The sequence below is a fragment of the Heterodontus francisci genome, chromosome 35 (genome assembly GCF_036365525.1).
Source record: "Heterodontus francisci isolate sHetFra1 chromosome 35, sHetFra1.hap1, whole genome shotgun sequence".
In the NCBI taxonomy this organism is placed as follows: domain Eukaryota; kingdom Metazoa; phylum Chordata; class Chondrichthyes; order Heterodontiformes; family Heterodontidae; genus Heterodontus; species Heterodontus francisci.
Window position 1 is genome coordinate 36,626,079 of NC_090405.1, and position 27,483 is coordinate 36,653,561.

Sequence of the window (27,483 nt, forward strand, 5' to 3'; positions counted from 1 at the left end):
CTGTGTAAAATGAACCATTGAATGCCAGTTCATTTTGGGTTCAGAGATTTGGGTTCAAAAATAACAATGCGTAATGATTATTAAATTGCGTTGAATTAACAGACTTTATTTTTGTAATCCAATATTGTGAAACTTTGAACCAACCTTTCTGGAAGTACTGCTTCCTGAATAATTCTGTGTTCAGCATCTTGCAGCTTGTCCTCTGACGCACTGATGTGTATTTATGGGCATTTCCCAGCACTCTGAGCATGTAACGGTGCCAGCAATTTTCTGAAAAAATTGCTCCAAACTGACGCTCCCTGTGGGTTTCCACCCCTTCAACTTGGAGACTAGAATTCGGGTAGCAGGAGTTGGAAGCTACAGATTTTTGGAAGGGAGTATCTCTCTCTGCAATAGCCTTATTTCACTGTCGACTGTGATGGCTTCAGCAGCAGTAGCTTCTGATCAGGAAGCTGTTTTGAAAAGCACATTTAACATAAGGTCCTGGGGTTTTGATGAGATCTAAGCAAGAGTTTAAAAAAATTCTTTCACAGCATGTGGGTGTCGCTGGCTAGGCCAGCATTTATTGCCCATCCCTAATTGCAATTGAGAAGGTGGTGGTGAGATGCCTTCTAGAATTGCTGCAGTCCATGTGGTGTAGATAAACCCACAGTGCTGTTAGGAAGGGAGTTCCAGGATTTTGACCCAGCAAAAATGAAGGAACGATGATATAGTTCCAAGTCAGGATGGTGTGTGATTTGGAGGGGAACTTGCAGGTGGTGGTGTTCCCATGCATCTGCTGCCATTGTCCTTCTAGTTGCTCGAGGTCACGGGTTTGGAAGGTGCTGTTGAAAGAGCCTTGGTGCGTTGCTGCAGTGCATCTTGTAGATGGTACGCACTGCTGCTACTGTGCGTCGGCGGTGAAGGGAATGAATGTTGAAGGTGGTGGATGGGGTGTCAATCAAGCGGGCTGCTTTGTCCTGGATGGTGTCGAGCTTCCTGAGTGTTGTTGAACTGCACACCCAGGCAAGTGGAGAGTATTCCATCACACTCCACTCCTGACTTGTGCCTTGTAGCTGGTGGACCGGTTTTGGGGAATCAGGAGGTGAGTTCTCGCCACAGAATTCCCAGCCTCTGACCTGCTCTTGTAGCTGCAGTATTTATCTGGCAGGTCCAGTTCAGTTTCTGGTCAATGGTAGTCCTCTGGATTTTGTTAATGGGAGATTTAGTGATGGGAATGTCATTGAACATCAAGGGGAGATGGTTGGGTTCTCATTGGAGATGGTCATTGCCTGGCACTTGTGTGGTACAAGTGTAACTGGCCACTTATCAGCCCAAGACTGAATGTTGTCCAAGTCTTGCTGCATATGGACTTGGACTGCTTCAGTATCTGAGGAGTCACGAATGGTGCTATACATTGTGTCATCATCAGCGAACATCCCCATTTCTGACCTTATGAAGGAGGGAAGGTTTTTGATGAAGCAGCTGAAGATGGTTGGGCCGAGGACACTACCCCGAGGAACTCCTGCAGTGATGTCCTGGAACTCAGATGATTAACCCCCAACAGCCACAACCATCTTCCTTTGTGCTAGGTATGACTCCAACCAGCAGAGAATTTTCCCCCTGATTCCCATTGACTCCAGTTTTGCTGGGGCTCCTTGACGCCATACTTGGGAGAAGAGATGAGGAAGCGGGTGAAGAAGTAGGTCTTGGTAGTTATGGTGGGAGAGTTGTAGTGGAAAAAAGGGCTTTTCTTTCACATACTCTTCCCATTAATTCCTCAGCTTCAATTTTTGTATGAGCGAGTTTGAATGCATTTGGAACAATGCTTATAATAGTTACATTTTCATACCATTCTGCTCTTAAACTCCTGGCTCTTAAACTCTCAGTCCAACTCATTTCTGCTTTCCTAAAGAGAATCAGATGGTAGTGTTAGCAAAGAGTGAGAAACCCATCTCTGATAAAATGAGGATCGCTGGGTTACATGGTTAAGCTTCAGTGAAAATCGTATTTATACTTGTTCCTTGTGAAAGTGTGTTTTTCTTTTTATTTAACTGGAATCAACTTCCTTGCTTACGGAGTACATGAGGGCCGGAGGATAAATCTTTCTTGGAGATAACAGATATGGAAAATTTTCAGATGAATTTTAAAAAATGGAGTGGAATCTTCCTGTCTGTCATGAAATTCAATAATAGTATCATGTCAGCTTTTTGAATTTGAATATGATCTTCACCTTGGTTTTACAAAAAGTGCCATTCCCTTGTGCTGCACTGTAATTTTTATGCATGTAAATAATCGATTTGTGAAATGTGCCTTGCCATGTTCTAGAAATAGTGTTTTATTTTTTTCCCGTTGGCAAGTAAGCTGTAAATAATTTAGTATATACCAAATTTGCAGCAGTCTCTTTATGTCATTGAATAGCTTCAACAGATTTTAAAGACTGTCTCTGACGGAATCTAAGTTTCATACAATTTCATCCTGGATTAGTGAGGTAGGGTTCTCGTATTGGTACCTTTCAACTTCTTTTAAAAAAAAAATATATCCTGGTGCTTTCAGTCTTTCTGTCAAGAATTCCCCTGCTGTTTGAAAGGTGCCATGGGATCTTTTACGTCCACTGCAGCAAAGCACCAAGGCTCCTTAAACAGCACCTTCCAAAACCACGACCTCTACCAACTAGAAGGACAAGGGCAGCAAATGTATGGGAACACCACCACCTGCAAGTTCCCCTCCAAGTCACACACCATCCTGACTTGGAACTATATCGCCGTTCCTTCACTGTCGCTGGATCAAAATCCTGGAATCCCCTTCCTAACTGTACTGTGGGTGTCCCTACCCCACATGGACTGCAGCGGTTCAAGAAGGCAGCTCACCACCACCTTCCCGAGGGCAATTAGGGATGGGCAATAAATGCTGGCCTGGCTAGCGACGCCCACATCCCATGAATGAATAAAAAAAAAACCTGAGAAGGCAATGGGGCCTCTATTTAAACTCTTAACCAAAAGACATGCCTCCCATAATGTAGCTCTCCTTCAGTACTGCACTAAGGTAGGTATCAGCCCAGATTTTGTGCTCAAGTCTCTGGGACTGGAACCCACAACAGACAGTGTTACTACTGAACCACAGCTGATATCTTTATAGCTGGTCTAACAGCACAGCAATCTGCCATCCTCAATGGATATTAAATAACCAATATTTCATATTATAATGGGAACAGTGTTCTGGTCAATATTTGTCTCTCTGCCCTCCTTTTCCTCCATGGCTCTTTTGCATTTAGTGCTGAGGGGAAAGACTATGAGAGATGATTTTACCCCATTCTATTGCAGGGAATATAGTTGGTTCCCCTGAAAGGAAAAAAGATCATATTCCCATTATAATATGAAATATTGGTTATTTAATATCCATTGAGGATGGTAGATTGCTGTGCTGTTAGACCAGCTATAAAGATGTCAGCTGTGGTTCAGTAGTAACACTGTCTGTTATGGGTTCCAGTCCCAGAGACTTGAGCACAAAATCTAGGTTGATACCTACCTCAATGCAGTACTGAGGGAGAGCTACATTATGGGAGGTATGTCTTTTGGTTAAGAGTTTAAATAGAGGCCCCATTGCTTTCTCAGGTGGACTTAAAAGATCCCATGGCATCTTTCGAACAGCAAGGGAATTCTTGTCAGTGTTCTGGTCAATGTTTGTCCCTCAACTGACATCACTAAAACAGATGATCTGGTCATTATTACATGCTGTTTGTGGGACTGTGGTGTGCATAAATTGGCTGGCATGTTTCCTACTTACAACACTGACCACACTCAAAAGCACTTCATTGGTGTAATGCACTTTGGGATGTCCTTGAGGTCATGTAAGGCGCTATGGAAATGCAAGTTCTTTTGAAGTCTTTCTGTAAAAGTTTGTGGAAAATTGTTCTGCTGTTCCCCAACCAAGTGGGAAAACGGTGATGTATGAAATTGAGTCTTCACTTAGCCATTTTTTAAAAAAAACCCTTTTGCTTGCAAACACATCAGATGTTAAAAATACTCCATGCTGTCATTCCTGAAACCTCTAGCAAAAAAGACGAGTTCTCTGAAATTGTTTCCCTTTTTCTCCTTTGTCATATTCTGACTAACCACAAGCTTTGTAGGAGTTTAGATCATAGCTATTAGCTCATTGGTACCTGTAGAAACTTGGGATTGAAGGGACCTTTCCTATCAATGCTAATGTGCTGCTCACTTGTGCTTCTGTCTCCTCAAGGGAGAGAAATTAAGCATCCTCCCTTGTTGTGGTGTGGTCATAATGGGACAGATTGGCAGAATCTAGGTAACACTGCGTGTGTCCACCATTCTCCATTGAAAGTGAATAAAGTGCCCATATTGGGTATTGCAGGGAAACATTAGGTACTTGGATCGGAAATGCTTTGAGTTAATATTTTCTTAATTGATTTGTTTCAAGGCAGAGATGCATGTTGATGGAAGATTGGAAAGATTCCAAAAATCATTTTATATGTCATTTCTCAGGCAGTTTCTCTTTTATCAAATCGCCTGTAATTCAGAAAAATGTATTTCTAGGCTTCTTTACTAGGAAGTAAACCAATTCTGCAGGAGAGATTAAAATTTCCATTCCTGGTGCTGCAGTCTCTCATTCAAATTCTTTTGAGAAACAGTTAATCAAATTTTAATTTCCGTCAGCATATCTTTTAACTGACTGTTTCAAAGAACAGTGTGGCTTTTAATCCCTTGCTGCCAGTCAAAACAGGCTAATGAGATTTCTGTGTGTCTCTGGAAAGGAGGTGTGGAGTTGGGGTATAGGTTGTTGTGGGTGGAACAAAAGTTGGAGGATATGCTGGACTCTGAAATGGTGCCAGATGCACAAAGTGATTACAATTTTCTAAAATTCGTTTGAGATGCACTCAAAGCAAAGTCTCCTTGAGGCAGTGTAGTGAGGCTGATCTTATAGTTGGAGGGAAGGGAATTGAGGGATGCCTTACTGAGCTAGTCTTCAAAAGGAGTTGACTCAGAGAAGACCATATAGATGTATATGGGATACTTAATTGAATACTGGATGTAAACGCATACCAAAACCTCAGTACATCACGACAGCAGGAGAACAAGGTTGTGAAGGACACATTTAGAACAGATGTCAGGAAGTATTCCTTTACACAGAGGATAATTAGCAGCTGGAATAGATTGTCAGAAAGTACATTTGAGGTCAGGATATTGTAATCATCGAAGAGAACAGCAAGATGCTGGATGGGACGAATGTGTCGTCAAAATTCTGGAAGGATGAAATAAAATGGTCTTTCATTGGAGCTTATCATTGGTCTTGGAGCAGTCTTGTTCCACCCTAATGATTGAATGAGGAAGGGGAGGTGTTGTAGTGCATTTATTTGCTCCCGCAAGTTCTTGTGTGGTTTCTGTTTTTGACTGTACCTAAGGCGTTGGGTCGGTATGGGGGATGCGATTGTGTTTTGATTGGAGGCCAGGCACATTAGCAAAGCGAGGAGAGCTTCAACGAATGAGTCTAGCTTGGCCACACTTGGGCATTTCTTTCATGTGTGGAGATGGTTCGATTGGGTTGGGAGCTGATTTTCCTAAAGCCTTAGATCTTGTGGATCATTTGTGGCTCTGAGTAAAGCACTCTGCTGTTGCTTCAGGCCACAGGAATGAGCAGGTTCTCGGTTTGATTGCCATTCTTTTGGTGAGTGATGGGCTACAGTGGAAAGGAAGGGGGGGTGGGGGGGGGAGAATCAGCAAGGATTCCTATTGTTCATTATCATCTACTGAGCTTTCCTGGAAGGTGAGCAAGTGAATAGGACTGAGATTAAGTGTGATGCGTCCTCTGGTGGAAAGGACTAGCTGCCAAGGTTTTTACAACATGGAGAATGGCCATTTGGGTAAGGTCCTGCAAGGTTGGCTGATGGCCATGGAAGCAGCCCAGCAAGAGTCAGCACCTTCAGGACAGAAGGGGAGGGGTGGAAGGATTTTTTTAATACAACTTAACAATCACTGTCTCATTTTCAAGAAGAGTAGTGACCTGCTTTTTCTCTGCAATGAATGTATCCTGAATGTGACCTATTGTTCCCTTCACTGCAGCTCAAAAACGTATATAAATGGATTTGTCACAATCAAAGAAAAATATTTAACGGTAAGTTTTCTGGTATCATGCATGTGCACCAGTTCCTCCAGATTTCTCAGCTTCACAGTGACGAGGATTAACAACCAGCAAGGTCCTGTCAAATTGTATGAGGTTTTCCCTGTTCCTCCTCCTTGGAGGCTTCATCTACATACTTCTAGTAATATACCACCAATGCTTTAGAAATGGATTGACAGATAGCATTAATGTGACCTACTTGACTCACCCGCTTCACAAAAACCCTGGTGACGACTCCAGCAAATCCTTCGGCTTTAACTCTCTGCAGTATCTTATCAATCTTGATTTTTCCTGCAGCTTACTCTCTGTTGCTTTTGTTTTTTCCCTCCTCGGTTTGGTGCCCTCCATTTTTTTTCCATCCTCCTGGTGCTTCCATAAGAGAGAAGGTTATAATTTAATAGAAAGAAGTTGAGTTTTTTTTTAAATCAAAGCTTTTCTGGTGCATTGAACTATAGGTCCATCAAAGTATTTTTTTTTAGTTATATCTGAGGCTCCCTTACTTTCTCTCTTGTTTCTCACTACCTTGGGCTGAGAAGGGTAGGAACTTGATCTGTCTTCCAGAACTGCTTTGGCCAGGTGCTAATTGTGCAAGAGTGGCTTGGCACAATATAGATACTTGTTTGTTGTACTTGGTGTGTGCGGATTGCAGGTGTGAACCCACATTTCCACCCTGGGGCATAGTGTTGCTTTTGTGTCTGTTTTAAGACAATTTTAGTAATACTTCCCTCAACTCATCTTGATTTGCAACTAAACCTCACAATGGTAATTGACTCTTTTGTCTTTGTTTGTCACTTCCTAGAAATGAAATTTAAAGCTAACAATGTGGAGGACAATATTAAATCCTTTCCAGGCGTCCTGCCAAGGGCAGCTCTGGCAAGGCTGATCACCCTGCGCAGGTAATGAGGTGGCTCAAATGCTTCCCTTGGTGCCATGAACCACCTCAAAGGACTGATTTTGCTATTGTTTCTGGAGGCAGTAGCTTTGATCGTGGCAGATATAAACTGTCACCAGCAGCTCCAGGTGCTTTTTTAAAATCCCCAGATGTTACCGACAGAATGATTAGCCTAAATAAAAGCGAGTGACTCTGAAAGACAGAAGAAGCACAGGTTTAAAAGGGTGCAGCATAGGAATTTGGCAGTGTTAAAGTGTATTTATTTAAATGCAAGGAATCATAAATAAAGCCGATGAGCTGAGGGCAGATATAGACACGTGGCAACACGATATCATTGCTATAACGGAAACTTGGCTGAAAGAGGGGCAGGAATTGCAGCTCAACATCCCTGGATGTAGAGATTTCAGGTGGGGTAGAGAGGGATATAAAAAAGGAGTGGGTGTAGCATTATTAGTTAAGGAATCAATAACAGCTTTGAGGAGGGATGATATGCTAAATGAATCATCAAACGAGGCCATATGGGTGGAGCTCAAATAAAAAAGGGGCAGCCACATTACTCAGAGTGTACTATAGACCCCCCAAGTAGTGAAAGGAGATAGAAGAACAAATATGTAGGCAAATTTCTGAGTGCAAAAACAATTGGGCAGTAATAGTTGGGGATTTCAACTACCCCAATATCAACTGGGATACAAACAGTGTGAAGGGCACAGAGGGGACAAAATTCTTGAACTGTGTTCAAGTGAACTTTTTTAGCCAGTACGTAACAAGCCCAACGAGAGGGGGCAAAATTCTAGATTTAGTCTTTGGTGATGAAGTAACAGTGGGTGATCGTTTTGTAGATCGTGACCATAATACAGTTAGTTTTAGCATTATCCTGGAAAAGGACAAAGATAAAACAGGAGCAAAGGTTCTAAATTGGGGGAAGGCAAATTTTAAGAAACTGAGAGGTGACCTGGCAAAAGTGGACTAGATACAGCTACTTGAAGGAAAATCAGTGGCGGCGCAGTGGTTAGCACCGCAGCCTCACAGCTCCAGCGACCCGGGTTCAATTCCGGGTACTGCCTGTGTGGAGTTTGCAAGTTCTCCCTGTGTCTGCGTGGGTTTCCTCCGGGTGCTCCGGTTTTCTCCCACATGCCAAAGACATGTTGGCCATTATAAATTACCCCTAGGATAGGTAGGTGGTAGGGAAATATAGGGACTGGTGGGGATGTGGTAGGAATATGGAATTAGTATAGGATTAGTATAAATGGGTGGTTGATGGTCGGCACAGACTCGGTGGGCCGAAGGGCCTGTTTCAGTGCTATATCTCTTTAAAAAAAAAACCAGTGGGAGGTATTCAAAAGTGAGATACTACAGGCACAGTGTAGGCATGTCTCCACAAAGATTCAGGGTGGTACTGCCAAATCTAGAGCCCCCTGGTTATCTAAAGGTTTACAGGGTAAGTTAAAGCAGAAAAACAAAGCTTATGACGATCACAAATATCTTAATACTTTAGAAAGCTGAGAGGAGTATAGAAGTTAAAAAGGAAATTATAAAAGCAAAGAGAGGACATGAAAATTATTGGCAGGTAAAATCAAGGAACACCCAAAGATGTTTTATCAGTACATGAAGAACAAGAGGATAACTAAGGAAAGGGTAGGGCCTATGAGAGATGTACAAGGGAACTTGTGCGTGGATGCAGAAGATGTGGGCAGGGGTCTTAATTAGTTTTTTGTCTCTGTCTTCACAAAGGAGAGGGTTGATACAGACATTGTAGTAAAAAGAGGAGGAGTGTGTATAATTAGATATGATGAGTGTAATGAGAGAGGAAGTACTAGAGGGTCTGACATCCTTGAAAGTGGGCAAATTGCCAGGACCGGATGGATTGCAACTCAGGTTGTTAAAGGAAGCCAGGGAGGAAATAGCAGATGCGCTGAGGATCATCTTCAAATCCTCACTAGATACAGGCGAGGTACCAGATGATTGGAGGTCTGTGAACGTTGTACCATTGTTTAAAAACGGTGCGAGAGATGGGCCAAATAATTATAGGCCAGTCAGTCTGACCTTGGTGGTGTGTAAATTGTTAGAATCAATTCTGAGGGACAGGATAAACTGCCACTTAGAAAGGCAGGGATTAATCAGGGATAGTTATCATGGATTTGTTAGGGGAAAGTCATGTCTTACTAACTTAATTGAGTTTTTGAGGAAGTAAAAGGGAGGATTGATGAGGGTAGAGCAGTGGATGTGGTCTACATGGATTTTAGTAAGGCATTTGACAAGGTCCCGCATGGCAGACTGGTCAGTAAAATGAAAGCCCATTGGATACAGGGGATTGTGGCAAGTTGGATCCAGAATTAGGTCAGGGTCAGGAAACAAAGGGTAGTAGTCGATGGATGTTTTTGCGAATGGAAAGCTGTTTCCAGTGGCGTTCTACAGGGCTCAGTGTTGGGTCCCTTGCTGTTTGTGGTATCTATTAATGATTTGGACTTAAATGTGGGAGGCATGATTGGGAAATATGCTGATGACACAAAAATTGGCCATGTAGTTAATAGTGAAGAGGATAGCCGCAGACTCCAGAATGATATCAATGGTTTGGTTGAGTGGGCAGCAAAGTGGCAAATGAAATTCAAGCCGGAGAAATGTGAGGTAATGCATTTGGGGAGGGCAAATAAAGCAAGGAATGCACAATAAACGGGAGAATATTGAGAGGGGTAGAAGAAGCGAGAGACCTTGGAGTGCATGTCCACAGGTCCCTGAAGGTGGTAGGACGGATGGATAGAATGGTGAAGAAGGCATATGGAGTGCTTTCCTTTTTTGGTCGAGGTTTAGAATACAAAAGCAAGGATGTGGTGCTGGAACTGTATAAAATGCTGGTTAGGCCACAGCTGGAGTACTGTGTACAGTTCTGGTCACCACATTCCAGGAAGGACATAATTGCTCTGGAGCGAGAACAGAGGAGATTTACAAGAATTTTGCCAAGACTTGAGGGTTGCAGCTAAGAGGAAAGATTGGATAGTCTAGGAACTGAGGAGGCTGAGGGGAGACTTAATTGAGGTGTACAAAATTATGAGGGGCCTAGATAGAGTGGACAGGAAGGACCTGTTTCCCCTGGTGGGGAGGTCAGTTACCAGCGGACACAAATTTAAGGTGAATGGTAGAAGGATTCGAGGGGACATGAGGAAAAACTTTTTCACTCAGAGAGGGTGATGGGTGTCTGGAATTTGCTGCCAGGAACGGTGGTGGAGGCAGAAACCCTCAATTCTTTGAAAAGGTACCTGGGCATGCACCTGAAGTGCTGTAACGTGCAAGGCTATGGACCAGCTGCTGGAAGGTGGGATTAGATTGGGCGGCTAGTTTTTTCAGCTGGCATGGACATGATGGGATGAATGGCCTCCTTCTGTGCCGTAATTATTCTGTGGTTCTACTGGTACAGACCAGCAACCAGGTTCCCCCACTGCTGAACTGAATGATCCTTCCCTATCTGTTGTGTGAAGACCATTGGCCAGGACTTAAGCTGCAACATTGAGTATCCCTTATTTCTTTCTCCATTGTTCGCAGTATAAATGGAATAGATTCTACAGCACTGGGATTTCCAAGATATTCTAAAAGCTGCTCTGTAATATGAGGTGCTGTGGGCCGTCAGTAGCAGAACTGTATGTTATTGCAATCTGGATCCTCATGACCTGACATATCTCTCACTCAGCCATTACTATCAAGCCAAGGGACCAAACTTGGTTCAATGAGAAGTGCAGAAAAATATGTCAGAACCAGCACCAGGCTAAAATGAGGTGCCAGTCTGGTGAAGTTGCAACACAGGAATGCTAAACAGCGGAAGCAGTGTGCTACATGCAGAACTAAGAGATCCCACAACCAGTGGATCAGATCAAAGTTCTGCAGCCCTGTCACATCCAGTTGTGAATGGTGGGCTACAATTATCAGCCCGTGTCCACATGCAGCAAGACTTGGCTTGGGCTGATAAGTGGCAAGTAACATTTGTGCCAGGCAATGATCACTCCAACAAGAAAGAATCCAACCATCTCCCCATGACATTCAATGGCATTGAATCCTCCATTAGCAACATCCTGGGGGTTACCATTGACCAGAAACTGAACTGGACAAGCCACATAAATACTGTGGCGACAAGAGTAGGTTAGAGGCTAGGACTTCTGTGGCGAGTAACTTGCCTCCTGTCTCCCCAATGCCTGCCCACCATCTACAAGGCAGGTCAGGAGTGTGATGGAATACTCTCCACTGCCTGGATTGGTGCAGCTTCACAATACTCTAGAAGCTTGACACCATCCAGCACAAAGCAGCTCACTTGATCGGCACCCCATCCACCACCTTCAGCACTCACTCCCTTTACCACTGACGCACAGTGGCAGCAATGTGTACCATCAACAAGATGCACTGCAGCAACTCACCAAGGCTCCTTCAACAGCACCTTCCAAACCCGCAAGCTCGACTACCTAGATGGTCAAGGGCAGCAGATGCATGAGAACGCCACCACCTGGAGGTTTCCCTCCAAGCCACCCACCATCCTGACTTGGAATTATATCGTCGTTCCTTCACTGTTGCTGGGTCAAAATCTTGGATCTCCCTTCCTAATGGTACTGTTGGTGTACCTACACCCCAAAGACTGCAGCAGTTCAAGAAGGCAGCTCACCACCACTTTCTCAAGGGCAATTATGGATGGGCAATAAATGCTGGCCTAGCCAGCAATGCCCATATCCCAACAACGAATAAAAGAAAATTAGGCAACTAATGGGATGAAGAAGGTCCATGAGCATCCCACCCTCAATGATGGTGGAGCCCAGCACATGAATGCAAAAGCCGTGGCAGAAGTGTTTGCAACCACCTTCAGTCAGAAGTGTCGAGTGGATAATCCATCTTGGCCTCCTCCTGAGGTCCCCACCATTACAGAAGTCAATCTTCAACCAATTCAGTTCACTCCATGAGATATCAAGAAATGGCTCAGCGCACTGGATACAGCAAAGGTTATGGGTCCCGACAGCATCCCAGCTGTAATGCTGAAGACATGCTCCAGAACTAGCCACTGCTCTAACCAAGCTGCTCCAGTACATCTAAACCACTGGCATCTACCCAAAAAATTGCCTGGGTATATTCTATCTACAAAAAGCAGGGTAAATCCAATCTGGCCAATTATGCCTGATCCAGTCTACTCTCAATCATCAGCAAAGTGATGAAAGGAGTCATCGAAGGTACTATCAGCGGCACTTACTCACCATTAACCTGCTCACCAGGAGTTTGAGTTCTGCCAGGATCACTGTGCTCTAGACCTCATTACAGCCTTGTCCCACATGCAGACAAAGCTGAATTCCAGAGTTGCGGTGAGAGTGACTCCTCATGACACCGAGATAGCATTTGACCTAGTGTGGCATCAAGGAGCTCGAGCAAAATTGAAGTCAATTGGAATCAGGGGAAAGCTCTCCACTGTCTGGAAGGCATGTCTAACAGAAAGGAAGATGCTTGTCGATTTTGAAGGCCAATCATCTGTTTCTGTCCCAGGACATCACTGCAGGAGTTCCTCAGGGCAGTGTTCCAGGCATAACCATCTTCAGCTGCTTCGTCAATTACCTTCCTTCCCGCATAAGCTCAGACATGGGCATGTTCAGCTGATAATTGAACAGTGTTCAGTTCCATTCACAACTCCTCGGATAATGAAGCAGTCTGTGCCTTCCTCCAGCAATACCTGGGTAACATTCAGGTTTAGGCTGATAGGTTACACAAATGTTACTTGCCACTTAAGTGCCAGTCAATGATGGTCTCCAACAAGAGAGAGTCTAACCACCTACCCTTGACATTCAACAGCATTACCATTGCTGAATCCCCCACTAGCAGCATCCTGGGGGTTACCATTGACCAGAAACTGAACTCAACCAGCCACAGAAATACTGTCAGAGGCTAGGACTTCTGTGGCGAGTAACTCACCACCTGTCTCCCCAATGCCTGTCCACCATCTACAAGGCGCAAGTCAGGAGTGTGATGGAATACTCTCTACTTGTCTGGACAACAGTCAAGCTAATACCATACAGACAAATCAGCCCATTTGATTGGCACCCTATCTGCCACCTTAACTATTCACTCCCTCTATTACTGACACACCATGGCTGCAGTGTGTACCATTTACAAGATGTGCTGCAGCAGCTTGCCAAGGCTCCTTCGACAGCACCTCCCAAACCTGCAACCTCTACTGCATAGAAGGTCAAGGGCAGCAAGCACATGGGAACACCACCACCTGCAAGTCACAGATCATCCTCAATTTATCGTTGCTAGTCAAAATCCTGGCTTGGAAGTCCCTTCCTAACAGCACTGTGGAAGTACCTTTACCACACAGACTACAGCAGTTCGAGAAGGCAGTTTACTACCGCCTTCTAAAGGGGCAATTGGGAATGGGTGGTAACTGCTGCCCTTGCCATCAACGTTCCCTTTAAGCTGTGCAGGCATGGTCTGAAAGTTCATGCGCAGGCCGCTCACAAGTTGGCCCCTTTAAATTTTTTTGCACGGCCGCGCAGTAACTTAAAGGGCCTGAACACATGAACAAATTGCCTGCACACTGCAAAAAAAAAGTATGTTGTTGGCCAGCAGTGCCCATATTCCATGAACGAATTAAAAATAAGGATGTTTGACTGGTCAGTTATGTGTGGGAGGCATGCACATATTCTTATCTTTTTGTTTTCTCCCACAAAGTTTCAAGTGATCTGTAACAGTTCACCATAAAATGGTTTGTGTAGTTTCAGTCTATCTTCTAGTGGCTGTGGACCTAAAGCATAAAACTACTTCAGATTTGGTACTAAGTTAGCAAACTGAGGCCACAGTGGTTGCTAACTTGGGAAATGGAAAATGTTGCACTGTGCCTGCCGGGGGCATATTCTCTATGCGTGCAATCCAGTAGGTTATTAGAGATGAATTGTATATAGTGTTATGGGAAGCAGTATGTACAAGACTCCCCATATAAACCAGAATCCAGTAAGACCTATCTTCGGTCCTCTATTTACAAGGCCCTTTTACTTCGAATTTGTTTTGTTTACTCAACAAAGTGTTGTTGGAAAACTGCTTGGACACTGTGTCTGCAGCAAGCACTGGAGTCCAATAATGCACAAGTCCAATTATAGAATAAAATGCGCTCTGTTCTGATAGTCATAAGCTAACTAGATGTGAGGAGTGTCACTCAGCCCATGATCTTTATCTATTCAGAGAGTCTCTGTAGCTATCCATCACAGCATCTAATTCCTTGTGATCCTAGTTCTATTTAGTTGTGAAGAATGGTACAGAAGTTAACAGTGTAGTAATCGGAGGTTGAGGAGTTGACGTGTGTGAGGAGAATGATGTGGTATATGTGGATCTGCATTTATCCAGGAGGATCCTGTTTAAGTAGAGGAATGCTGATTGAAGGACCTATTGAAAAATGCATACATGGGCGAGAGAGTTTCTGGAAGACAGGTTCCAGAAGCTGGTTCCCTCACAGGGGAAAATAGGGAAGAAGATATCTGCCCAAAAGGGAAGAGGCAGAAGGACTAGTACAGGATAACCCCTGGTGTCTGACGTTGTCCAAACAGATTGTGGTTCTTGATGCTTTTACAATGAGGGAAGGGTAATCGAGGCTAAAACCATAGCAATATTGAGCAAACTGTTGAGAGGTGGGAGAAGAGAAATGCTTGTCATGGGTATAAGAAGCAGTAGTTTTGGGGAATTCTGGAATTGGGGATAGATGGCCTGTTCTGCAGCCATGACTCGAGTCCCAAATGATGTGTTGCCTCGCACATGCCAGGATAAAGGGCACACCAAGTGGCTGAAAAGACGGCTGGAAATGAAGAAAAATCAGCCTGAAGTTTGGTTCAGTGTCTTGCACAGTTGAGAGTTCGAGTTAGGCCAAAATACTTGGGTAGTAATTTTAAGATAGCTTTGTGCCCATACACTGGAATAGTTGGGGAGAAGCAGATTATACAATGCATGGTTTGAGAAATCAGTTAAAAAAGAGTTTTATATTACTAGGAGGTTGGTGGCTCTGTTGTGTGTACTAATTTAACCTAGGCTGTGTAAGGATTTGTCTTTTTTAAAGTTAATTAATTTTGCAGTCAATCTACTTAACAAGATTGTGCTTATTTGTGCAATTGGAAATACAGGAATGGAAATCTCATTAGGTTTATGACTTGGAATGGTACCAGTGTCCTTGCACTGAGGACAAATACGGCAGAGGATTTAAACTAATAAAACAGAGTAGGGTTGGAAAGAAGTAAACACAGACTGAGGGCGATCAAGATTCAGAAGCTGGATGTTATGACCCAGAGCAGGTACTGGGGTAGATGATTAGGTCATTGCAGTTCAAAGTGTAAGGATATGATCACATGGGAGGTAACAAAATAAATACATCAGTCTGGCGAAATGGAAGCCTCAAAGTTCTACATATGACTGCTAGGAGTCTTGCCAGGGAGGGAAATGGTAATAGACATCAGGGAGATTTGATTTAACCATGGAGAGGTTAGAAGAATATAGCAGCATCTTAGTACTTGTACAGATCATTAAGACAATCTGGAAGGAAATTTGATAATACAGATGGACCTGTCTCATTTGATTATGCACCAGGCAGAAATCCTAAATGAATACCATAGTTAGCAGGCAAAAGCACGGAGGGAAAGTGGATCATGTTTAGGAAATACTCAAAATATACAAAACACCAAATCTAGACACGAGGGAAGAAGGATAAAAGAGGGAAAGGCTGATGTAGCCAATGATGGAATCCTATTTGTGGACTGAGGGCAAATCAAAATTGTTTTACAGGGAGCATGGTGGACAGAGATGAATATAAAAATAGGATAAAGGTACTCAACCGGAGAGCCAAAATAAAGAATATATTTAGGACAGCAAGGAATATTAAAACTACTAGTAATTTCTATAAGTACATTCACAACAAACGGTGTAAAAGTAAATTCTGGGACCATTAAAAGATCCCAAAAGGATATCAAATATACTGTATGAATGGTTTTCTGTGTTTGATGAGACAGTGGACAGCCTCTTCTGGCGTAGAAATAAAACCCACGGTGGTGAGGAGATGACTAGTGAAGTCCAAAAATACCCAGAAACTTCAGATAAGGTATTCACCAAATTGTGGAAGGTTTGCTTCCAGAAGCAGCTAGAAAAATTTGTCCTGTTCTTGCCATTTTCTCAAACGAACATACAACACTCATTTAGGCAGGAGAAGGCAATAAATGTGGGAACGTTTCAGGGAGAAATGGCTAGGTACTTGAGGATGTGTGTGATGAAGTTTTTTTCTGCTCCTGTGCTTTCCTCTGTACCCACCTAACAATTGGAGGAGTGAAAGGTTTTGTTTTGTGTGGAGGTGTCCCTTCCTATGGGGAAGTGTGTGGCTCCAGTGTTGCTCTGTTGGCATTGTACTGCTCTTAAAATGGTGTTTGAAGAGCAGCATGTAGTCTCAACTGGTCATCCTGTAATCCACAAAAATGGAAATACCAAGTTCAGCTTTCTCCTGCTTGCCGCGGAGAAGCTCAATTCATTTTTACTACTTTATGGAGAATAATAGATTCCTGGGAATGTGATAACATCCAGGATCACTGCCATGTGTCTATTTGTACAGAATTTGCTGTTTTCTGCATCCACACTGTAAAATTCATGGGAGTGATTGGTATTTTTGTTGGCAGCTTGAGTACATCCTTTTACTGATGATTGCTGCAAATGGGTGAATGATGGTGCTGTAGCTTGTAAATTTAGTTCATGGGCGATTATTGGCAAATATTAATGTATGCATAACTACCATTTTATATAAAAACTAGTACCTGACATTCCAGATGCAAAATAATTTTTAAAATACTGGTTGCTTTTGACTTGCAGCCTAAAACTGACCAGTGCATTCTAATCTGTAAAGTTCCTTGACCAAACTAAAACCGACCGATAACCAGAAACTGTGTTTGCTTAACAATTAGACTTTGTGGCTATATGGTGACATAGGTTCACTTTATCAGAATATCATAGCAAGAATGTCCTTGTAAAGCAATGCTGTGAGTAATGTTCAATCTGAGCTGCACGGCTACGCGGCCAGGCAGCAATCCGGAATGTACTACACAGGGAACAGACAGGCCACACACAACCAATGTTCCTTTTTAAGATGCATGCAATCTTAAAAGGACTGTGCAGTGCAACAATCAGTCCATGTACAAAGAAAAATTAGACGGAATGTTTGCCATGAGCCACTGCACAAATAATGCAGTAAACAGGTGAGGGAAACACTCCCTCCACTATATTTTCCTGCCCTCTGTCCCCCCCCCCCCCCCTCCCCCACCACCCAGTGTTCTTCGATCAATGGTGGAAGAGTGCCCTGGACAAAAATTGAATTGGCCTCTGTGCAATTGCTGTCAAAGTGCAACTGTGCAGACCCCATAACTTTGAAGATAATTTTATTTACATGGGCAGCTGGTCAGCCACCTATATTTCTTGCTGTAGCAAACCTATGGGCTCGCCACAACAACTGTCCACTCCTAGTACGAGTGTGATTTCCCTGGCAGTGACCAGGATTGAAATGCAGTTGGTGTCATCTCTTGAGTGGATGTAAGTACTGGAGGAAGAGGAGGAGGAGGAGTACTAAAAGGAAGAAAGCCTAGACTGAAATAAAAACAGAAAGTGCTGGATATACTCAGCAGGTCAGCCAGCGTCTATGGAGAGAGAAGCAGAGTTAACATTTCAGGTTTGTGACCTTTCATCAGAACTGCCAAAGGTTGGGGAAGAATTGGGTTTTAAGCATGTGAAGCGTGGGGGGATGCGGGTGCGGGGGTTGGTAGTTGGTAGGGAAGGTGTGTGATAGGGCAGAGGGCAGGAGAGATTAAATATCACAGCTGTCCTGGGACAAAGGCCAAGAGGGTGTTAATGCTTGTGATGAAAGACAAAGCATTAGTCCAGAGGGAGTGTTGGTAACAGAATAATGAGCAGCTCTGTCTACATGAAAAACAGGCGCATGGTTAAAAAAAAATCTAAAAATATATTTTTTAAAAAGGCCAGTCATGCTGTGAAACTATTGAACTCTATGTTCAGTCCGCAAGGCTATAGAGTGCCTAATTGAAAGATCAGGTGCTGCGCCTCGAGCTTGCGTTGATGTTCACTGGAACACTGGAGCAGGGCATGAGAGCAGGGGATGATGGGGGTGGAATTGAAATGGCAAGCAACTGGAAGCTCGGGTTATGAAAGCAAAATACTGCGGATGCTGGAAATCTGAAATAAAAACAAGAAATGCTGGAACCACTCAGCAGGTCTGGCAGCATCTGTCGAAAGAGAAGCAGAGTTAACGTTTCGGGTCAGTGACCCTTCTTCGGAACTAGCAAATATTAGAAATGTCAAGGGTTATAAGCAAGTGAGGCGGGGGTGGGGCAAGAGATAACAAAAGAGAAGGTGTAGATTGGACAAGGCCACATAGCTGACCAAAAGGTCATGGAGCAAAGGCAAACAATATGTTAATGGAAGCTCGGGTTCATGCTTTCGAACTGAGTGGAGGTGTTTCACAAAGCATTCATCCTATCTATGTTTAGTCTCCCCACTATAAGAGGCGACTGCATTGTGAGCAATGAATACAGTTTACTAAATTGAAGGAAGTGCAAGTAAATCGCTGCTTCACCTGGAAGGACTGGAACCAGGAATATTCAACATAGCTCACAGGAAGACAGGTATAACTGGGACCCATGCGGGTACCCGTAGCAATGCATTTTATTTGAAGGAGAAGTTGTTCAATGTGAGAACAAGTTCAGTCAGGCGGAGGAGCGTGGTGGTGGATGGGGACTGGTTGGGCCTCCGTTCGAGGAAGAAGCGGAGAACCTTCAGACCGTCCTGGTGGGGGATGGAGGTGCGGAGAGTTTGAACGTCCATAGTGAAAAGGAGGCGGTTAGGGTCAGGAAACAGGAAATTGTCAAAATGACGTAGGGCGTCGGAAGAGTTACGGATGTAGGTGGGAAGAGACTGGACCAGGGGAGAAAAGTTAGAGTCAAGATAGGAAGAAATAAGTTCAGTGGGGCAGGAACAGACTGAAACGATGGGTCAACCAGGACAGTTCTGTTGTGGATTTTGGGAATGAGGTAGACGCGGGCTCTCCTGGGTTGCGGGACTATGAGGTTGGAAGCTGTCGAGGGAAGATCTCTGGAGGAGATGAGGTCAGTGGCAGTCCTGGAAACAGTGGCTTGATGTTTGGTGGTGGTCCACCGAATGTTCGGGGTCATGGTCCAGGGGGAAGTAGGAAGAAGTGTCTGAGAGTTGGCACTCAGCCTCTGCAAGGTAGAGGTTGGTATGCCATATAACAGCAGCACCATTCTTGTCAGCAGGTTTGATCACAATGTTGGGGTTAGACCTAAGAAAACGGAGTGCAGCAAGTTTGGAGTTTAGAGTGAGCGAGGGGAGCAGAGGAATTGAGACGGCTGATGTCACGCTGACAGTTTTCAATGAAAAGGTCAAGAGTGGGTAACAGGCCAGAGGGCGGGGTCCAGCTGGAGGGAGAATGCTGGAGGAGGGTGAAAGGGTCTGCTGGTTGGGGGGAGGATTCCCAGTTAAAGAAGTGAGCCAAGAGGCGAAGACGACGGAAGAAGAGATCAATGTCATGCCAAGCGCAAAATTCATTGAGGTGGGGGTGTAAGGGGATAAAACGGAGTCCTTTGTTAAGTACAGATCGTTTAGTGTCACAGATGGGAAGGTCAGAGAGTCACACGGCAAGGGGTCAGATTAGGAGAAGGGATAGAGTCAGAAGGATCTGGAGGGGTGTTGGTACCCATGAGCTGCTGGAGCTAGCATTCCTTAACACCTGAAAGGAAGAGAAAAAGTTTTTTGTTAAGGCATCGGATAAGATGAAGGATGAAATGAAACTGCGGAGCAGAACAGCTTTGAGATAAGGTGAGGCAGTGCTTCTGGACTGATCCTAGACTGATCTGTCTTGCATGCACTTCTGGTTTCTCTCCTCTGTTGCCTGTTGGTCACATCATGTTGCACTTTGATTCCTTACAATGCCAGAATTTTGAGTTATTTGGAATATATGGAGAAACTGTCCACAAATAGAAAATACCAAAGTCAGAATGTCTAGGGGTGCGGGTAGAGACAAATGCACGTTCTGACCTGCATCCTAAATAGTAACTAATCGCCATCAATTCCCCGTGTGTTTATGTGCGATCATTTGGACTTCATGGCCTTAAAAGGGCATAGCTTTACTTTGTAGCAGAATAAAACAAGCATTTTATAATAGTTGTGCTTTATATTATACAACTAAATCTCTGACGGTGTTAAACATGGGGATTTGAGACCAGCTTTAGCTTTAAGGTGAAGTGGGGATGGAGGGCAGGAGATAATTGGAGCAGAGCATGGAGACTTAATTCAGTCTCATTTTCAAGCCACATTGGGTCTGTATTTTATACAATGTAGTGTGATTTTGTTATTTATAGTTCAATAGAAAATGCGAATTTGGGATATAGAGGAGTTGCTTGGAGATTTGGAGTTTCTTGAGTGCAGACTGAACAACTAGGAGACGCAAAACTACAGTGTGCCATCACTGGCAGGAGGATGTAATCATAGTGTGACAAATTGATATTGGCAGTTTCCATTTACTTTTTATTCATTCATAGGATGTGGGCAAGGCCAGCATTTGTTGCTCATCCTAATTGCCATTGTGAAGGTGGTGGTGGTGAGCTGCCTTCTTGAACCACTACAGTCCATATGGTGGTAGGTACACCAATAGTGCTGTGAGGAAGGGAGTTCGAGGATTTTGGCCCAACAACAGTGAAGGAACGGCACTGGAACTTGTAGCTAGTGGTGTTCCCATGTGTCTGCTGCCTTTGTCCTGCTTGGTTGTAGGGGTCGTGGGATTGGAAGATGCTGTTGAAGGCACCTTAACAAGTTGCTGCATTACATCTTGCAGATGGTACACACTGCTGCCACTGTGCACTGATGGTGGAGGGAGTGAATATTTAAGATGGTGAATGGGATGCTGATCAAGTGGGCTGCTTTGTCTGGGATAGTGTCCAGCTTCTTGAATGTGGTTGGAGCTGCACTCACTCAGGCAAGTGGAGAATCACTGTCCTGACTTGTGCCTTGTAGATTGTGGAGCTGCTTTGGGCTGTTCGGTAAGTTACTCGCTGCAGAATTCCAAATCTCTGACCTGCTCTTGGAGCCACAGTATTTATATGACCTGTCCAGTTGAGTTTCTGGTAAATGATGACCCCCAGGATGGTGATATATGTAGGCGTAGGAATTTTAAATGTTTTTCATCACACTTCAGGCAACATACCTGCTTTTTTGTCACAGTTGCATTTGATGAGCTTCAAATGTCACTTTTATAAACTGGTGACAAATCACATCAAACAGCTGGATAGCAGTCAAGCATGGGAACAATGGATTGATAAACTTCTGATGGAAAGCTGCTAATGTAACGGGGGAATCCAAAATGATCAGTACGCAAAATCTTTTAACTATTCGTAAGCCAATGGCATTGCACAAACGATTTTTGAAAATCCTTTTGATGTTGCTTTCTATATTAAATGGGGGCTTTTACTGAAATAAGGGCTTATAATGTATTGGTTATCTACTATAAAATGTATAAAATGGTTAAATTTACCTTTGCAATAAGGTTTGTGTGAAGTGCATCCCATTTCTGCAGAAGGTCTTTGCCTCAAGCTCGAGTTCATGGTGTGGTGTCAAGAGTTCCAAGCTGTCACTCTTGATTTATGCCAACAGCTCCCAGACTTTTTTTTTACTGACAGCAAGGCACTTTAATTTAGTTGTAGATGGAGCCCATTCCCTACTTTCCATAAAAGGAGGGGTACTGACCACTTAGTCAGTCCCCAGGTGAGCTATTGTTGGCTGTAGTGAAGGTAATTGGAATTTATTAAATATAAATTCATGCGACTTTTCTTGAGATAGCTTTGACAGAAACTTGAATGTGTTACTAGTCTTTTGTTTAGCAAACACGGCACATGTTTAAGTGAAAATTTGAAATTTGACATTGTTTATTTCTCCCCACTAGTTATAATGGTGCATTCCTTTTGTTTCTGAGAACTCGTGAATGGCAACTTCTGAAAGGAATGTAACATTATTTAAATTTGGAGGAAGGCTCTGAATAAAAGTCCTCAATTCAATCATGTTTAAATAAGCCAAACCTTTGAGTTAGATAAGTGCAGTAGAGAAAGAAAAAAAAAATAATCTTCAGTTTTATTTCTCTTGGTTCTCAGTATAAAAATTCTCAGCCCTAAGCACTTGGAACAGCCTGTTTATTTAATATATAGGGAAGCAGAGTTTTTGAAGGGAAGCACAATATTTTCTTCAAGACATTGTACTTTGTTTCTTTCATGGTTACAGAGATATAGAGGATACCCAATAGTGAAATATTAATTTTTAAAGCTGCATAACAAAATCAGAAAATGCTGAAAATACTCAGCAAGTCTGGCAGCATCTGTAGAGAGAGCAACAAGAATTAATGTTTCAGGGCGATGACTTTTCATCGGAACTGGTTTCTAGGTAAATAAGCATAGTTTTTTAGATTTATTAATATGATCTTTCGCTGATTTGAAACGGTAGCGACACTGAAGGGCTGGCCTTGATGAAACCACTTCTGTTGCTGAATAAATACAACTAAACTGAGTTGCCACTTGTGCCTTTTGGAGAGAAAAACATGCTTAAAACTGTGTAAACTTAAACTCAACAACTGTGGGTTCATGTGGATTGCAAGGCTTCCTTCCTTGAATAGTGTGATCCAGTGAAATGTTCAATAAACTGTTCAGATATCACCTTACCTGTTTTTAGTTATTAATCTTGAGAAGCTACCTCCCCTGCTCCCTCCGTCTAATAGAATGGTTGCAGCTGGTTGGCTGAAGAACCTTACTTTCTGTCGACATATTTAGCTCTTTGTCTCCAGGGGCTGAATTCAATTTGTTATTAGTAGTGCAGTTAAATGTACCCAGCAAATGCAGCACAGATAAGCAACTGACCTTTGTTCTTTCCAGTAACTGATTCAGAGTGGCATTTTATAACCCCTGTAATCCCTGTATTTCTACAAATACTGTATCATTCTGTGAAGATGCACATCTTGTCTGTATCGCAGGTACACAGATCATGTCTTCCAGCTGATCAAGTTGTATTGGAGTCAGAAGTGGAAATGGGGAGTTTGCCATACCAGAGTTAGAAATGGTTCAAGAGGTACTTCTTGTGCTCCATATTTAAGCTAGGTTTCCTCAAATTATTTTAATGTATGGAATTGCCTGTAATTTACCTTGAACGTTCACTCCCTCCATCACCAGTGCACCCTGAATGCAGTGTGTATTATATACACAAGATGCACTACAGCAACTGCCAAGGCTTCTTTGACAGCATCTTCCAAACCCATGACCTCTACCACCTAGAAGAACAAGGGCAGCAGGTACATGGAAACACCACCACCCACTAATTCCCCTCCAAATCTCACACCATCCTGACTTTTTTTTAGATTAGATTAGAGATACAGCACTGAAACAGGCTTCAAAATCGCTGGGTCAAAATCCTGGAGCTTCCTCCCTAACAGCACTGTGGGTGTACCTAGACCACATGGACTGCAGCAGTTCATCACCGCTTTCTCGAGGACAAATAAGTATGGCAATAAATGGTGGCCTTACCAGTGACGACCACATCCCATGAACCAATAAAAGAAATACCAGTGATTAAATTCTAAACTTATCATGATATAAGGTTTGTGTTGAGGATCACTGTTCTTTCAGTTGCTACCTCTGTGGGTTATCATATCTTGGATTAGAAACAGTTATTTATTTATTTAGCGATGCAGCACTGAAACAGGCCCTTCGGCCCACCGAGTCTGTGCCGACCAACAACCACCCATTTATACTAATCCTACATTAACCCTATATTCTCTACCACATCCTACCACTTACCTACACTAGCTTTACAATGGCCAATTTACCTATCAAGCTGCAAATCTTTGGCTGTGGGAGGAAACCGGAGCACCCGACGGAAACCCACGCAGACACAGGGAGAATTTGCAAACTCCGCACAGGCAGTACCCAGAACTGAACCCGGGTTGTTGGAGCTGTGAGGTTGCGGTGCTAACCACTGTGCCGCCCCACAGTCAAACTTTGTGTTAGAATGGGTTACCTGTTGATCCTTGCTTGCTAAAAGAAGCTAGGCCCTCACTGGGTTATACACCATTTCTAGTTAAGTATAAATTTCATGTCTTAAATGCTACCAGAAGAGTTGGGAAAGTACCTTCATAAGAAGTGTCTGTATAATGACTGTCAGTAAAGGCAGTGTGTAACTAAATCGTACCGGCCAAAAGATTAGCATGCTGCTTTTGCTGATCTCACGTGGTGCAGGATTTGGGACACTGTAATTGGTCAGGGCAGTTAAGGTGGGAAATGGAAGTGGCGAGAATTCCTACTCCTGATTGCTATCCAGTGAGCTCTGCTGACGTATGTATGTGTATAAGTGTCTGGTGTAAACAGGATTGGCTGTTGCTGTGCGATGTGTTCCATGATCAAATAGGCCACTGCCACTCATTCTCTAGATGAGGTGTTGAACCTGTAACCGTTGAGTGGCTCCTAACTGAACAAAATTGAGTCATTTAAAAACAGACTTACTGGCAGAATCTCCCCTGATTCAAAGGTGGTGGAATATAAAAGTCAGACAGATAGTACTCCCACTTTCAGCTGCAGGAGTACTTACATAGCCATAACTTCGTAAGAGTCAATACTCATGGGAGAGCTGGTGATGGGGGCATGGAGGAAACAGTAAAATACAGGGAACAGAAATAGGATCATTCCACCCAACAAAACAAGCCAACCCCTTTTTTGTTAATTTCAGTCCCAAATAGGGGCGGCACTGTGGCGCAGTGGTTAGCACCGCAGCCTCACAGCTCCAGCGACCCGGGTTCAATTCTGGGTACTGCCCGTGTGGAGTTTGCAAGTTCTCCCTGTGTCTGCGTGGGTTTCCTCCGGGTGCTCCGGTTTCCTCCCACATGCCAAAGACTTGCAGGTTGATAGGTTAATTGGCCAATATAAATTGCCCCTTGTATAGGTAGATGGGAGGGACAGGTGGGAATGTGGTAGGGATATGGAATTAGTGTAGGATTAGTTTAAGTGGGTGGTTGATGGTCGGCACAGACTCGGTGGGCCGAAGGGCCTGTTTCAGTGCTGTATCTCTAAACTAAACTAAACTAAATTCATCTATTCTCCAAGTTGTCAGTCATTTGACCCCATATGTGCAGTAGGGTTTAGTGGCCTTCCATTTATGGTTGACATTTTGTAATGGTGTTGGATAACATTATAATATGACTGGGTGTTGAACATATTATAGGGAGATACGAACATAGTAACAGAAGTAGGCCATTTAACTGCTCAGTTGTGATCCATAATTCAGTGAGATCATGGCTGATGTGTGACCTAACTCCATACACCCACTTCTGCTGCATATCCAGTAATACCTTTGGTTAACAAAAATCTGTCGATCTCAGATTTAAATTAACAGTTGATCTTGCATCAACTGCCATTTTAGGAAGTGTTCCAAACTTCTGCCACCCTTTGTGTGTAGAAGTGTTCCCTAACTTAACTCCTGAAAGGTCTGCCTCTAATGTTTAGGCCGTGTCCCCTAGTTCTAGACTCCCCAACTAGCGGATCTAGTTTCTCTCTATCGACCCTATTACTTCCCCGTAATAGCTTGAAAAAAATCGATAAAATAAACTGATCGTCATGACATTGCCTGCCCAGGTGTTCTAAAGGTGACTAAACCAGAAGTGTGCATTTTCCAAATATGATGGGATTGTTGTAAACTTTGGAAGCTCGGATTCCAACCTGTGTCATATCCTGAAACATTTGTTATATTTTTTCACTTGAACTTTTAGCTCGGCCATACATTAGAAATGTAGTTCTTTGAGTTGCCCTCAAAAATGATCTCCTTTGTCTTGGAGGCTGAAGGTAAAGTAATACATGATAATGTCTGGTGAATAGCTGCTAGTATCAGGGGAATGGTTACCCACTGTTTGTTGTTGCCTGTTTACAAAACCTCTCATGTGTTGTTTGTCTGGCTGGTATGCCAGTTGTGTAAGAATATAATGTGAGCAAGTTTGCCATTGTGCAAGCTGATTGAGCTCATTGTCTGTGATTGCCACAGCCAGTAAGGGCTTGTCATGCCAGGCAGAAATTCCAAAAGGCTTTGTTTCGGGCCAACCCAGTAAATATCCTTCCAGGCAACAATGAAGTTAATTTTTACATTGCCATCTTCTGTGATTGAAATAATTAATGATGAGAAATAAGCTGTAATATCCTTCAAAGAAACTGGCTTCTCTTTTAAAAGAGGTCAGAAATGGATCTGTGCAACAGCCTTGGCTTGTTCAGTTTGCTTAGTTTTATAGTTCTCCAAAACCCATGCAGTGGAAGAGTACAGTCCACGTAAGAATAGTCAAAAGGCTGTAAATTTAATTTGGCTTTCAATATGGTTCACATTATCACTTTAAATTAAGTATTGAACTTCAGTATTGCTAAAAACAGAGACATTTTGTCGAAGCTTTTCATCTTGCATTCATCAGAACAAATCGCAAGAATACCAATTTAAGGGAAGCAACAAATTTAAACTATATGAGAAGAGAGTGCTGATTGGTTGGCAAGTGGGCTCTAATTGGTAGAGGCATTGCCATGGAGAATGCACCAGTTCATGGTGACTGACAGTTAACTGCCAAGCTTTGTTTGAAATTTAAACCAGGCAGCTTGACTCTGGTCAACGCTTTACCCTGAGGAATGAACCAGCGAATGGCTGTCACTTATTTTGTTTAGCTGAAACAGGCGCAATGTTTGTACATATTCTTTCTGTCTGCATAGAACAGGGCCCTGTGTATTAATATATGTAGCTTCCAGTCTGCGCAAATGCGCCACACTGCGAGCCCGCCTGACCATCTTAAATTGGTTCTCATCGTAATTCTTAGCGCACTGCGGATTATTTAGCAAATGTTGTCCAATCGTGGAGTCGCATCTAATGTTTGACGCTGTGTGTTTTGAGTTTTGTGAAGCATGGGCTGGTTGGGTGTGCTCTGTACCTTGCCCGTTGCGAACAGCAGAAGGGACATGTTGTTTGATATAATCTGCCAGTCATTGCGATGTACGGCCTATATATTTAGCATCACACTGGCATTGAAATTCATATATCACATTACTCATTTGTGTGATAGGCAGAACGTCTTTTTGGCTTGACAGCAGCATCCTGTTAGTGGTGAACACCACACGTTTTGCTACTGCATAGTAGCAGCATGGAACAGCTAGCTTCACCTGTTGCTGAAATTTTTGGGATACATTATCCCTCCAGGGTAATCTGGGGTAGACTGGGCACTTTTCAGGGCTGAAAATGAGGGCGTTAGGCCTTTTCTAAGTTTGCGCGATATACGGCGAGAGATGATCTGATCAGGGTAGCCATTGTCGAGCAAGGATGCCTTTAGATTGCCCTATTTCAGCATCAAGCTTGCATGGTGAGCAAATGGC

General features: G+C 43.4%; 1 protein-coding gene and 1 long non-coding RNA gene across 2 annotated transcripts in view; one reads left to right on the forward strand and one right to left on the reverse strand.

The window, feature by feature from the left end:
* ptpn9a (protein tyrosine phosphatase non-receptor type 9a) overlaps positions 1–27,483 on the forward strand; it is a 227,005-nt gene that overhangs the window by 26,437 nt on the left and 173,085 nt on the right. The gene's annotated exons all lie outside the window — the stretch shown is intronic.
* On the reverse strand, positions 213–22,852 carry LOC137350479 (uncharacterized). Its single transcript, XR_010969437.1, has 3 exons — positions 22,768–22,852; positions 6,323–6,483; positions 213–1,888 (listed from the first exon to the last, which is right to left on the reverse strand). It is a non-coding gene; the product is annotated as an uncharacterized lncRNA (long non-coding RNA).